This window comes from Apodemus sylvaticus, chromosome 23 (genome assembly GCF_947179515.1).
Source record: "Apodemus sylvaticus chromosome 23, mApoSyl1.1, whole genome shotgun sequence".
Classification (NCBI taxonomy): Eukaryota; Metazoa; Chordata; class Mammalia; order Rodentia; family Muridae; genus Apodemus; species Apodemus sylvaticus.
The window spans coordinates 16,798,817-16,811,396 of record NC_067494.1 but is presented as its reverse complement, the minus strand read 5'-3'; the positions used below and the strand labels follow the sequence as shown (position 1 = coordinate 16,811,396).

General features: G+C 40.4%; 1 pseudogene; it reads right to left on the bottom strand.

The window, feature by feature from the left end:
• LOC127673527 (ensconsin-like) overlaps positions 1-12,580 on the bottom strand; it is a 266,418-nt pseudogene that overhangs the window by 141,447 nt on the left and 112,391 nt on the right.

Below are 12,580 nucleotides of genomic sequence, written 5' to 3'. Positions count from 1 at the left end.
TCCACTATGTTCGTAGCAGCCCTATTTATAATAACTGGAACCTGGAAAAAACCCAGGTATCCCTCAACAGAAGAATGGATGCAAAAAAGTCGTATATATACACAATGGAGTACTACACAGCCATTAGAAACAATGAATTCATGAAATTCTTAGATAAATGGATGGAGCTGGAAAACATAATACTAAGTGAGGTGACCCAGTCTCAAAAGATTAATCCTGGTATGCACTCACTAATAAGTGGATATTAGCCTACAAAATTAAAATACCCAAAACATAATCCACAAATCAAATGATGTACAAGAAGAACAGAAGATTGGCCTGGTTCTTGAAAGACTCAGTGTAGCAGTATAGGGCAAAACCAGAACAGGGAAGTGGGAAGAGGTGCATGGGAGAACAGGGGGAGAGAAGAGGGGTTATGGGACTTTCATGGAGTGCGGGGGGGGAGAAAAGGGAAAATCATTTGAAATGTAAATAAAAATATATCAAATAAAAAAAGCAAAAAAAATATGAACTCAAAAAAAAAGGAAAAGAAAAAGAAAAAGAAGAAAAGCAATTGTCACAGGGAATGTGGCCGTGCTTAATTGAGCAAGCAAAACACACATGTGAGATTTTATCCCTAATGGACTCCTGAAGCTTTCCTCTAAGTAATCAGCAATCAGTCTGACATTAAAATAGCACTTACTGGGGAGAATGAAAACTCATAACACAGTGTCATTAAAGTGGAGTCACAGGTAGTGTTTTTTGTCAAATGCCATCTTTTGCTTTCTTTAAATCTGCAACTTATTTGGTCATATATAACATTTTAGTTGGAATTACAATACATCACTGTTGCATTTACCTCAGGTGCCTTGTATTTGTCATTATTTTATTTTATTTTATTTTTTGCTATTTTCTTTCTATTATCATTACCTAAAGTCCCTATTCTATTGTAGTCATCAGAACAATGTTAATTTGATAAAATGGAGACATTTTTCCTTTTCTATTATTCATTTTATTTGTTTACATCTCAGATGATCATCCGTCCTTAGTGTCCACTCTACATACTCCCCATCCCATCCCACTCTCCTCTTTACCTCCACCCACTCACCCACTCCTGCTTAAAGCTCTAACACTGTCCTACACTGGGGCATCGAGCCTCCACAGGATGTAGGCCTCCCCTCCCACTGATGTCACATAAAGCCATCCTCTGGTTCATATGTAGCGGGTGCCATGGACCACTCTCTGTGCACTCCTTGGGTGGTGGTTTAGTCCCCATTTGCTCTGAGTTTTCTGGTTAGTTGATATTGCTTTCCCTTTGTGGTTGCAGTTCCTTCTGTCCTTCCCCTGACTCTTGTGATGGGGTCTTGCCTTTCTTCACACAGGAACAATTCTGGGTTAAAGTTTTGATATGGACAGGTGGACCCACCTCTCAAATGACAAATGATGCCTGTGCCTATCTATTGTAAGTAGTCTCTATGGGCTCTGTCTCCCCTTTGTTAGATATTTTGGCTGAGGTCATTCCCCCTGGGTCCTGGGAACCTCTCACTTCCCTGGTATGTGGGACTTTCTAGAGGCTACCACCTCTACTGGGGCGATCCCCATCCTCCAGTGTGACATATTTATATTATATTTTGACCCTCTGTCTGTCTCTCTCATCTCTCCCCACACCTGATCCTGACTACTTTCTTTTGTATGTCCCCCTTCCCACTCCCTCCTAGGAACCCATAGAGCAATGCCATTAAAAAGTTTCACCTCAGGGAATGACTAATAGCCTTTCACTGTGTAAAAAAAAATAATTCTGTTGCTTCTACCATACAAGAAATTTTAGTACTTTGAATCATTCTGGGTATATTATTTATTACATGGATATTTCGTTAACAGATCCCTCTGCAATTCCTGAGCCTGTGACTCCTGACCATTCACCCTGCCTGAGCACTGCCCATCAGCTCACTGCCAGTTCCTGACCCTGTGATGTAATTGTGGGGGACTCCCATTGTCAAATATCAAAGCATTGAGTAAAATAAGTAGAATTCTTTATGATGGAGAAACGTTGGATAATAGAAACATGTAAGAGATTAGAGGAGAGACACATAAAGAAAACAAAATAAAAAGTAATACTGACAATTGACTTAAAAAAAAACAAATATATGTCAAAAAACACATAGATATACTAACTTTGAAATAGAGCAGACATTCCCTGATAGAGGGAATGACATTAATAAGAGTATTTGATCTTGTCCCTATGTGCAATGTTAATGCAGACAAACAGCTCAGCCAATGTTTTGTGTCTCAAATTTCTGAACTGTCTTAACTATATCAATGAGAATTCAATATATCTCTGTAGGAGAGTCCATGAATTGGTAATTCAATATTCAATGACTCAAACTACCCAAATTGTACACGCCCACAATTTTCTCTGTTTTACATCAAAACAGCTGAATTTCTAAAACATTTTACTGTAATGTAGCTATTGCCTATCCTATTTCACCATGCAGTGTACACAGTAACATGAGTCGCATGTCCTGTTCTGAAGGTAAAAGCAATGTTTCACTTGCAAATCCATTTCCTGTTGCTGCAATGGACAGTTCACTACTTGATTCCAATGGGAAATTTTAAAACTCTGTTGTGGTACAGCCTTTTAACTAACGAATGCTGGAAGTTTAATAAAGAAGAAAGCAAGGTGATTTCCCTGGGAAGCATCATACTGGCAGCCAGGTGACCTGAGTCATCATAAAGTTTTTTTGGAAACATTTTTTCTAAAAGGCTGAAGATACAGCTGTCTTAGAATAAATGTGCTTCAACAGGGAGAAATCACTCTGCATACAATTGAATATTACTTAAAATATCTTTAATGACAGCAGGAAGTTGGCTCTGGCTAATACTTTTTGGTTTTAGGCATCGTGTTATACTTCAGACAATTAAAAAGGGTCAGGAGATAGCAAGTCTAGTCAATTAAGAAGACCGAAGATTTACACAGCAAAGATATTCCAGAATTTATATCCAAATTACACTAGTACCTTAATACAAAGGGTCATTTGTCAGTGACAGGGTCATAAGTCAGAGGTTTCAGATGATGGAAAAGAAAAAAGTATAACTTAAGATATATAAATGTTGTTGTGGGGAGGTCTTAGAGAAACAATTCCTTAGGCTAAGAAAAGCTCTTAAGAATAGCATCTTGTGTATTCGCTGCCTGCAGGGACAGAAAAGGGTCACCAGGTACTGTATCACCCTGAGCTTTAGATCTCCGTTGGTGCAAACTGCCAGGGGTCTACCTGCACTCAGGAACTGAGCACATAGGCAATTTGTCTGACAGCCCTCTGGGAGTGGGGCTTGTGTCCTGCCCAGAGAGCTGCAGAAGGAGAGAAGTCCCACGGCCATATTCGCAGCCTGCTGGGACAGATAAGGGTCACTAGGTACTGTATCACCTTGAGCTTTAGATCTCTGGTGGTTCAAATCTCCAGGAGTCTGCATGCACTAAGGAACTGAGCACATAGGCGGTTTATCTGCCAGGCCACCAGGAGTGGGGACTGTGTCCTGCAAAGAGAGCTACAGAAGGAGAGAAGCCCTGCGGCCATATTCGCTGCCTGCCCAGACAGAAAAGGGTCACTAGGTACTGTATCACCCTGAGCTTCAGATCTCTGTTGGTGCAAACCGCCAGGGGTCTGCCTGCACTCAGGAACTGAGCACATAGGCGGTTTGTCTGCCAGCCCTCCGAGAGTGGGGCCTGTGTCCTGCCCAGAGAGCTGCAGAAGGAGAGAAGCCCTGCGGCCATATTCGCTGCCTGCTGGGACAGATAAGGGTCCCTAGGTATTGTATCACTGTGAGCTTTAGAACTCTGGTAGTGCAAATCACCAGGGGTCTGCCTGCACTCATAAAGTAAGCACATAGTCAGTTTGTTTGCCAGCCTGCCAGGCATGGGCCCTGTGTCCTGCCCAGAGAGCAGCAGAGGAAGAGATTCCCTGTGGCCATATTCGCTCCCAGCTGGGACAGAAAAGCATCACTAGATACTGGATCACCCTGAGCTTTAGATATCGGGGGGTGGGGAGGGATCTCCAGGTGTCTGCCTGCACTCAGGAACTGAGCACATAGGCGTTTCATCTGCAAGCCAGTCTATTGTGGGTCCTGTGTCCTAGGTGAGAATCAACAGAGGGAGTTACCCCCACCACACCATCTTTGCTCCATAATAGAGCAAACAGAGAGCACCTGGTTGACCTTGACAACCTAAGTATAACATTGCTTGAGGCAAGACTGTGCAGGGCTCCAAAGGCACAAAAGAGGAAGGCAGCATATCAGTAATCTGTGCAAGAGGAAACACAGTCATACAGTGTTGCAGATACAACCTTAAAGATCCACAGCAGGTTGAAGCACCAGCCAGTGACAATAAGAACATCTAACACCTGGGAGAACTAGATGGCTAAAGGCAAACATAGGAACGTTACTAACAGAAACCAAGGCATTATGGCAGCATCTGAACCCAATTCTCCAACAATAGCAAGTCCTGGATACCCCAACACACGAGAAAAATTAGATTTGGATTTAAAATCACTAGTCATGATGCTGGTACAGGAACACATGAAGGACATACTTAAAGAAATTCAGGAGAAAATGGATCAAAAATTAGAAGACTATACCAAGGAAACACAAAAATCACTGAAAGAAATTCAGGAGAATAAAAAAGAGAATAAGGAGGAAACGCAAAAATCACTTAAAGAAATACAGGAGAACTTTGATCAACAGGCAGAAGTCATGAACGAGGAAACACAAAAATCGCTTAAGGAATTAGAGGAAAACACAAACAAGCAAATGACAGAACCGAGCAAAAACTTCTAGGATCTAAAAACAGAAGTAGAATCAACTAAGAAAGCACAAAGGGAGACAACTTTGGAGATAGAAAACCTTGGGAAGAAATCAGGGACCATAGATGCAAATATCAACAACCGAATACAAGAGATAGAAGAATCTCAGATGCCAAAGTTACCATAGAAACCATGGACTCAACAGTTAAAGAAATGCAAAATGCAAAAAGATTGTAACCCAAAACATCCAGGAAATCCAGGACACAATGAGAAATCCAAATCTATGGATTATAGGCATTGATGAGAGTGAAGATTGACAACTTAAAGGGCCAGCAAATATCTTCAACAAAATTATGGAAGAAAACGTCCCTAACCTAAAGGGAGAGATGCCCATGAAAATACAAGAAGCCTACAGAACGTCAAACAGAATGAACCAGAAGAGAAATACCTCCTGTCACATAATAATCAAAACCCCAAATGTACTAAAAAATAGAAAAAATACTTAGGGCAGTAAGAGTAAAAGGGCAAGTAACATATAAAGGAAGACCTATCAGAATTACACCAGATTTCTCACCAGCGACCATGAAAGCTAGAAGATCCTGGGCAGAGCTCATGCAGACACTAAGAGAACACAAATGCCAGCCGAGACTACTATACCCAGCGAAACTCTCAATTACTACAGATGGAGAAACCAAGATATTCCATGACAAAACCAAATTGACACAATAGCTTTCCACAAATCCAGCGCTACAAAGGATAATAGGGAGAAAACACCATTACAACGAGGGAAACTATACCCTTGAAAAAGCAAGATATTAAGCTTCTTTCATCAAACCCAAATAAGATAACCACACACACGTATAAAATAAAAATCAAAAATGATAGGAAGCAATACCCATTACTCCTTAATATCTCTTAACATCAATGGAATCAATTCACCAATTAAAATACATAGACTAACAGACTGGTTATATAAACAGGACCCTACATTTTGCTGCACACAGGAAACACACCTCAGTGTCAAAGAAAAAAACTACCTTAGAATAAAAGGCTGGAAGACAATTCTACAAGCAAATGGACCCAGGAAACAAGCTGGAGTTGCCATTCTAATATCAGATAAAATTGACTTTCAACCTAATGTCATCAAAAGAGAGAGACATGGAAGTTCACTTCTTGCTGGTCAAAGAAAAAATCCAACAAGTAGAACTCTCAATCCTGAACATCTATGCCCCAAATACAAGGGCACCCTCATTCATAAAAGAAACTTTACTAAAGCTCAAAGCACACATTGCACCAAACACAATAATTGTGGGTAACTTCAACACTCCACTCTCACCAATGGACCGATCAGGAAAACAGAAACTAAACAGGGAAACAGTGAAACTAATTGAAGTTTTGGACCAATTGGAGTTAATATGTATATATATATATAACTTTTCATCCCAAAGAAAACGAATATACCTTTTTCTCAGCACCTCATGGTACCTCCTCCAAAATAGATCATATAGTTGGTCACAATACAGACCTCAACAAAAATAAGAAGATTGATCCCATATAAGAAGATATAAGAAATAATCCCATGCCTCCTATCAGATCACTATGGAGTAAAAGTGGTCTTTATTAACAATAAAAACAACAGAAAGTCCACATACACATGGAAACTGAACAATATTCTACTCAATGATTCCTTGGTCAAGGAAGAAATAAAGAAAGAAATCAAAGATTTCTTAGAATTTAATGAAAATGAAGACACAACATATACAAACCTATGGGACACAATGAAAGCAGTGCTAAGAGGAAAACTCATAGCTTTGAGTGCCTCCAAAAAGAAATTTGAGAGAGCATACACTAGAAGATTAACGGAACAACTGAAAGCCCTGCAACAAAATGAGGCTAATTCACCCAGGAGGAGAAGAAGATAGGAAACAATCAAACTCAGGGCTGAAATCAATCAAGTAGAAGCCAAGAGAACCTTACAAAGAATCAACAAAACCAAAAGCTGGCTCTTTCAAAAAATCAACAAGATAGATAAATCCTTATCCAGACTAACCAAAGGGAACAGAGAAAGTATCCAAATTAGCAAAATTAGAAATGAAAACTGAGACATTACAACAGAAACCGAGGAAATTCAAAAATCATCAGATCCTACTACAAAGAGCTGTACTCAACACCACTGGAGAATCTGGAGGAAATAGACATTTTCTTAGACAGATACCAATTATCAAAATTAAACCAGGATCAAATAGACCATCTAAACAGACCCATAACCCCTAAAGAAATAGAAGGGGTCATAGGTAGGCTTCCGACCAAAAAAGTACAGGACCAGATGGTTTCAGTGCAGAATTCTATCAGACCTTCAAAGAAGACTTAACACAAATACTCTTCAAACATTTCCACCAAATAGAAACAGAAGGCACACTACCCAACTCCTGCTACGAAGCCACTATTATGGTGATACCAAATCCACACAAAGATCCAACTAAGAAAGAGGTTTTCAGGCAAATTACCCTTATGAATATCAATGCAACAATATTAAATAAAATTCTTGCCCACCGAATCCAAGAACACATCAAAACAATCATCCACCAGGATCAAGTAGTTTTCATCCCAGAGATGCAGGGATGGTTCAATATAAGGAAATCCATAAATGCTATCACTACATAAACAATCTCAAAGAAAAAAACCATATGATAATTTCATTAGATGCTGAAAAAGCATTTGACAAAATTCAGCATGCTTTCATGCTAAAAGTCTTGGAAAGGACAGGAATTCAAGGCCCACAACTAAACATATAAAAACAATATAAAGCAAACCGGTAGCCAACATCAAACTAAATGGAGAGAAACCTGAAGCAATCCCACTAAAATCAGGGACTAGACAAGGCTTCCCCCTCTCTCCATATCTTTTCAATATAGTTATTGAAGTCCTAGCTATAGCAATTAGACAACAGGAAGTCAAACAGATACAAATTGGAAAGGAAGAAGTCAAACTATCAATATTTGCAGATGATATGATAGTATACTTAAGTGACCCTAAAAACTCTACTAGAGAACTCCTACAGCTGATAAACAACTTCAGCAAAGTGGCTGGCTACAAAATCAATGCAAGCAAATCAGTAGCCTTTATATATTCAAAGGACAAGCAGACTGAGAAAGAAATTAGGGAAATGACTCCCTTCACAGTAGCTACAAACAGCATAAAGTATCTTGGGGTGACTCTAACCAAACAAGTGAAAGACCTATATGACAAGAACTTCAGATCTCTGAAGAAGGAAATTGAAGATCTCAGAAAATGGAAAAATCTTTCATGCTCGTAGATTGGCAGGATTAATACAGTTAAAATGGCCATCTTGCCAAAGGCAATCTACACATTCAATGCTATCCCCATAAAAATCCCAACCCAGTTCGTCAAAGAGCTAAAAATAGCAATTCTCAAATTCATCTGGAATAACAAAAAGCTCAGGATAGCTAAAACTATTCTCAACAGTAAAAGAACTTCAGGGGGATTCAGTATCCCAAACATCAAACTTTACTACAGAGCAATAGTGATAAAAACTGCACGGTATTGGTACAATGTCAGGCAAGTGGGTCAATTTAATAGGATTGAAGACCCAGTAATAAACCCACACACCTATGGTCACTTGATCTTCGACAGAGGAGCAGAAAGCATCCAGTGGAAAAAAAATAGGCTTTTCAACAAATGGTGCTGGTTCCATTGGAGGTCAGCATGCAGAAGAATTTTAATTGATCCATTCTTATGTCCTTGTACTAAGCTCAACTCCAAATGGATCAAGGATCTCCACATAAAACCTGACACACTGAAACTAATAGAAAAGAAACTGGGGAAGACCCTTGAGGACATGGGCACAGGGGAAAAGTTCCTGAATAGAACATCAATAGTTTATGCTCTAAGATCAATAATTGACAAATGGGACCTCATAAAACTAAAAGGTTTCTGTAAGGCAAAGGACACTGTCAAAAGGACAAAATGTCAACCAACAGATTGGGAAAGGATATTTACCAACCCTAAATCCGACAATGGGCTAATATCTAATATATACAAAGAACTCAAGAAGGTAGAACCGAGAGAACCAAATAACCCCATTAAAAAGTGGGGTACAGAGCTAAACAAAGAATTTTCACATGAAGAACTTCAGAAGGCTGAGTAACACCTTAAGAAATGTTCAACATCATTAATCATTAGGGGAATGCAAATCAAAACAACCCTGAGATTTCACCAGTCAGAATGGCTAAGATCAAAAACTAAGGAGACAGCAGGTGTTGGCGAGAATGTGGAGAAAGAGGAACACTCCTCCACTGCTGGTGGGATTGCAAGATGGTGCAACCATTGGGAATTCAGTCTGGCAGTTCCTCAGAACTGCGCATGACATTTCCTGAGGACCCTGTTATACCACTCCTGGGCATATATCCAGAGGATTCTTCAGGATGCAATAAGGACACATGCTCCACTATGTTCATAGCAGTCCTATTTGTAGAAGGCAGAAGCTGTAAAGAACCAGGTGTCCTTCAACGGAGGAATGGATACAAAACATCTGGTATATTTATACAATGAAGTACTATTCAGCCATTAGAAGTAATGAATTCATGAAATTCTTAGACAAATGGATGGAGCTGGAGAAAATCATACTAAGTGAGGTAACCCAGTCTCAAAAGATCAATCATGGTATACACTCACTGATAAGTGGATATTAGCCTAGAAACTTTGAATACTCAAGACATAATCCACATATTAAATGATGTCCAAAAAGAATGGAGGAGTGGCCCCTCGTTCTGTTAAGACTCGGTGCAAGAGTATGGGGGAATTCCAAAACAGGGAAGCGGGAAGGGGTGGATGGAGGAACAGGGGGAGGGAAGAGGGCTTATGGGACTTGTGGGGAATGGGGACCCAGAAAAGGGGAGATCATTTGAAATGCAGATAAAAAATATATCAATAAAAAATTTGATCATTCAAAAAAAAAAAAAAAGAATAGCATCTTGTGAACTACTTACAGAGTGAAAATGAAAAGAAATTGGAGACTTCTGTAAAGCCAGCAGGATCTAACATACAATAGGAAAAACTTGGGGGGGGGGAGTATCATAAGCAATGATGCAGTAGGAGAATACACCATAGCTCAAGAACATTACTGCTCAAGCATACAGTGGCCTTAAAACTTATAACTGCAGCCCAATATGATGGACAGAGTTAGGTTCTGAGGATATAAAATGTCCCGAAGGCCCTGGCCCCAGATCATTACCAGCTATCCCTAGCATATTCCTAGCTTTAGAAAAGGAGCTCTATTTTACTCTCAGTGTATTGTTGCCTCAGGAAAAGCTCCCAAGGCGTAGGACCCAGCCTGTTATTGGTTCTGCCAAGTATGTTCCTGGGTTTGAGAAGAGCTAGTCAGTCTACATACATGAGGCCATTATGGAGAGACATGCTGGATGCTGGATAAGGCTAGCCCTTCATACAATACACACTCTCTCTCTCAAATATATTTTTACTTATATAACAAATGTTGCCTAGCTATCCTGTTCCACCTCCCAGCATTCTTTACCCCATTCCCCCTCCCCTTTTACTTTGAGAAGGTGCTCCATCACCCAACCTCCACTCCTTCTATCCATGCACCCAGAACCACCTCACATCTGCCATTCTCCTTGATGGCATCAAGTCTCTACAGTATTAGGTGTATGTTCTCCCATCGAGTACAGACAATGCAGTCCTTTGATACATATGTTCCTGGAGCCATGCACCATTCCATATATGCTCTTTGGTAGATTTCTTAGTCTCTGTGAGCTCCTAGGTATCTGGGTTACTAGATACTGTTGGTCTTCTTAAGGGATTGGCATCTCTAAAAGCCTCTCCATTCCTTCCCCTAAGTCTTCCCCTAACTCTGACCTGAGTCCAATGATTGGCTGTTAAGTATTTGCATCTGTCTCATTTGTTGTTAGAGCGTTTCAGAAGACAGTCAGACTTAGCTCCTGCCTGAAAATACAAAGGTGTTTTCCCTCTCAAATGGCTGTCAGCTAGTGTAGTCTTTCCAATGAGGCAGAACTATGCTTTTCTCTATTAGAAAATGGGCACTTGAGGCACACCTGGCCTTAATGTTGTTTATGATGTTGTAATGACCCAAGGAAATGCTTATTACAATCCTGATTTTCACTATGGGCATATGCCAAGCAAATGGACATTTGTGTTGTACATTACAATTGCCTCACCTGTTATGGTTTGCAGCCATATATCTAGACAATCCTGTTGAACTGTGAAATATGTGAATCCTAGTATCCGAGTCTCTAGCCAGCCTGCTCTAGTATACTACTCATCTATGGAGTGTTTCTGAGGCAGTCCTCGATCAAATAAATGCTACATACTGTCAGTATTTCCTAAGCTTGGTAATTCCTTTACATTATAAATTCTACTCTTCTACATCACAGGTTAATATGGTAGTGCTCCCCAATATAAGAGATGCCTTTGACACCTCTACATAATTAACTGCAGGTGAATCTTACACATAAGTAATAATTGTTGAGGGCAGAACTTGTATAAGAATCAAGAGAAATTAGCACTGTCCATGTTTGGCATCCTGCCCATGGCATTTCTACAAGCAAGCCCCTGGTCCAAATGTTTTGAGCAGATTCAATCCTGGTAGTGAAGTTATTCAGAGGTTACTACTTGATGTACCAAATGAGCACCACAAGGGACCTATCAAGTGGCCACATCTGACTACATGTGACTGATGCTTCCCATCCAGAACCAGGGAGGATCCACCACCCTAGCTCCAGTGCTCATCCACATTCTCCTCATTATGGACAGAGAGCGTGTGCTCAACATGTCTCAAAAACTTACTAGAGGTCACCACACAGCACCCAAGAGCAGCACTCAAAGCAGGACATAGAGAACCATCCAAGCCTGCTAAGCCAAAACAAACTTCAACAAGGCACCAGGAAGACCCTGCTCTTAGTCTGACTGGCACGTGCAATTGGGGTCCTTGATTGGTCAGTGAGTCTTACCCCTTCTCAAGGTTAGAGTGTGCTTCCAGTCCTGTGCCAGACCTTTCAAATATCTTAGGTCAGGTTTGCACTCCCATAGCATTTGTGCCTGTCCTCCAAGAACCTCATCCATCTGCACTCCCACCCAGCACTGGAGGAAGACACACTATGGCAACTGAGTCTGTTCATCTGCTTTCTCCTCCCCTTTGTGGGCAGTGTTCCTGCACTCATCATGACCTGATTTCATAGCTGGCTTGAGCTTTCCTCAAAGCACTTCCCCTTCTTCATCTTCTTTCTGAAATCAAGGTGGATAAAGTGTTTCTTGATTTACATGGGTTAAATAAACGTGGCCCATCACTGGAAGGATGCCCAGGCATTTACCATTAAAGAGGATTTTAGGAAACACATGTTTTGCTTTTGTTTTGTGGCTTCATACAATTCCCTTCTACCAGACGATAGGTAAGAAACAACACCAGGAGAAAATCAGGAAAGAGATGACAAACAGTGTGGAGCACTATTATTATTCAGCACATCTTCCTCACTGGCAAGGTGGGGAAAAAACCACAGTTGTGTAAGCACAGGTTCTCTAAATCAACATATCTCATAGAGTGAATTTTTCTGTATGTAGAAAGAAGATTTATTATTTCCCAGAGACAGCTATTCTCTTCTCCCAATAATGTCTGTCTGCCAAGGGAAAATTCAAATTCAAGGACATATCTTCTGCTGGAAAGGAGCTGCAATTTCCCTGAACCCAGCATGAAGTCAGAAAGCAAAACTCCTGTTTCCAAAATTCAATCTTTAATGTTAATAGCCTGGGCA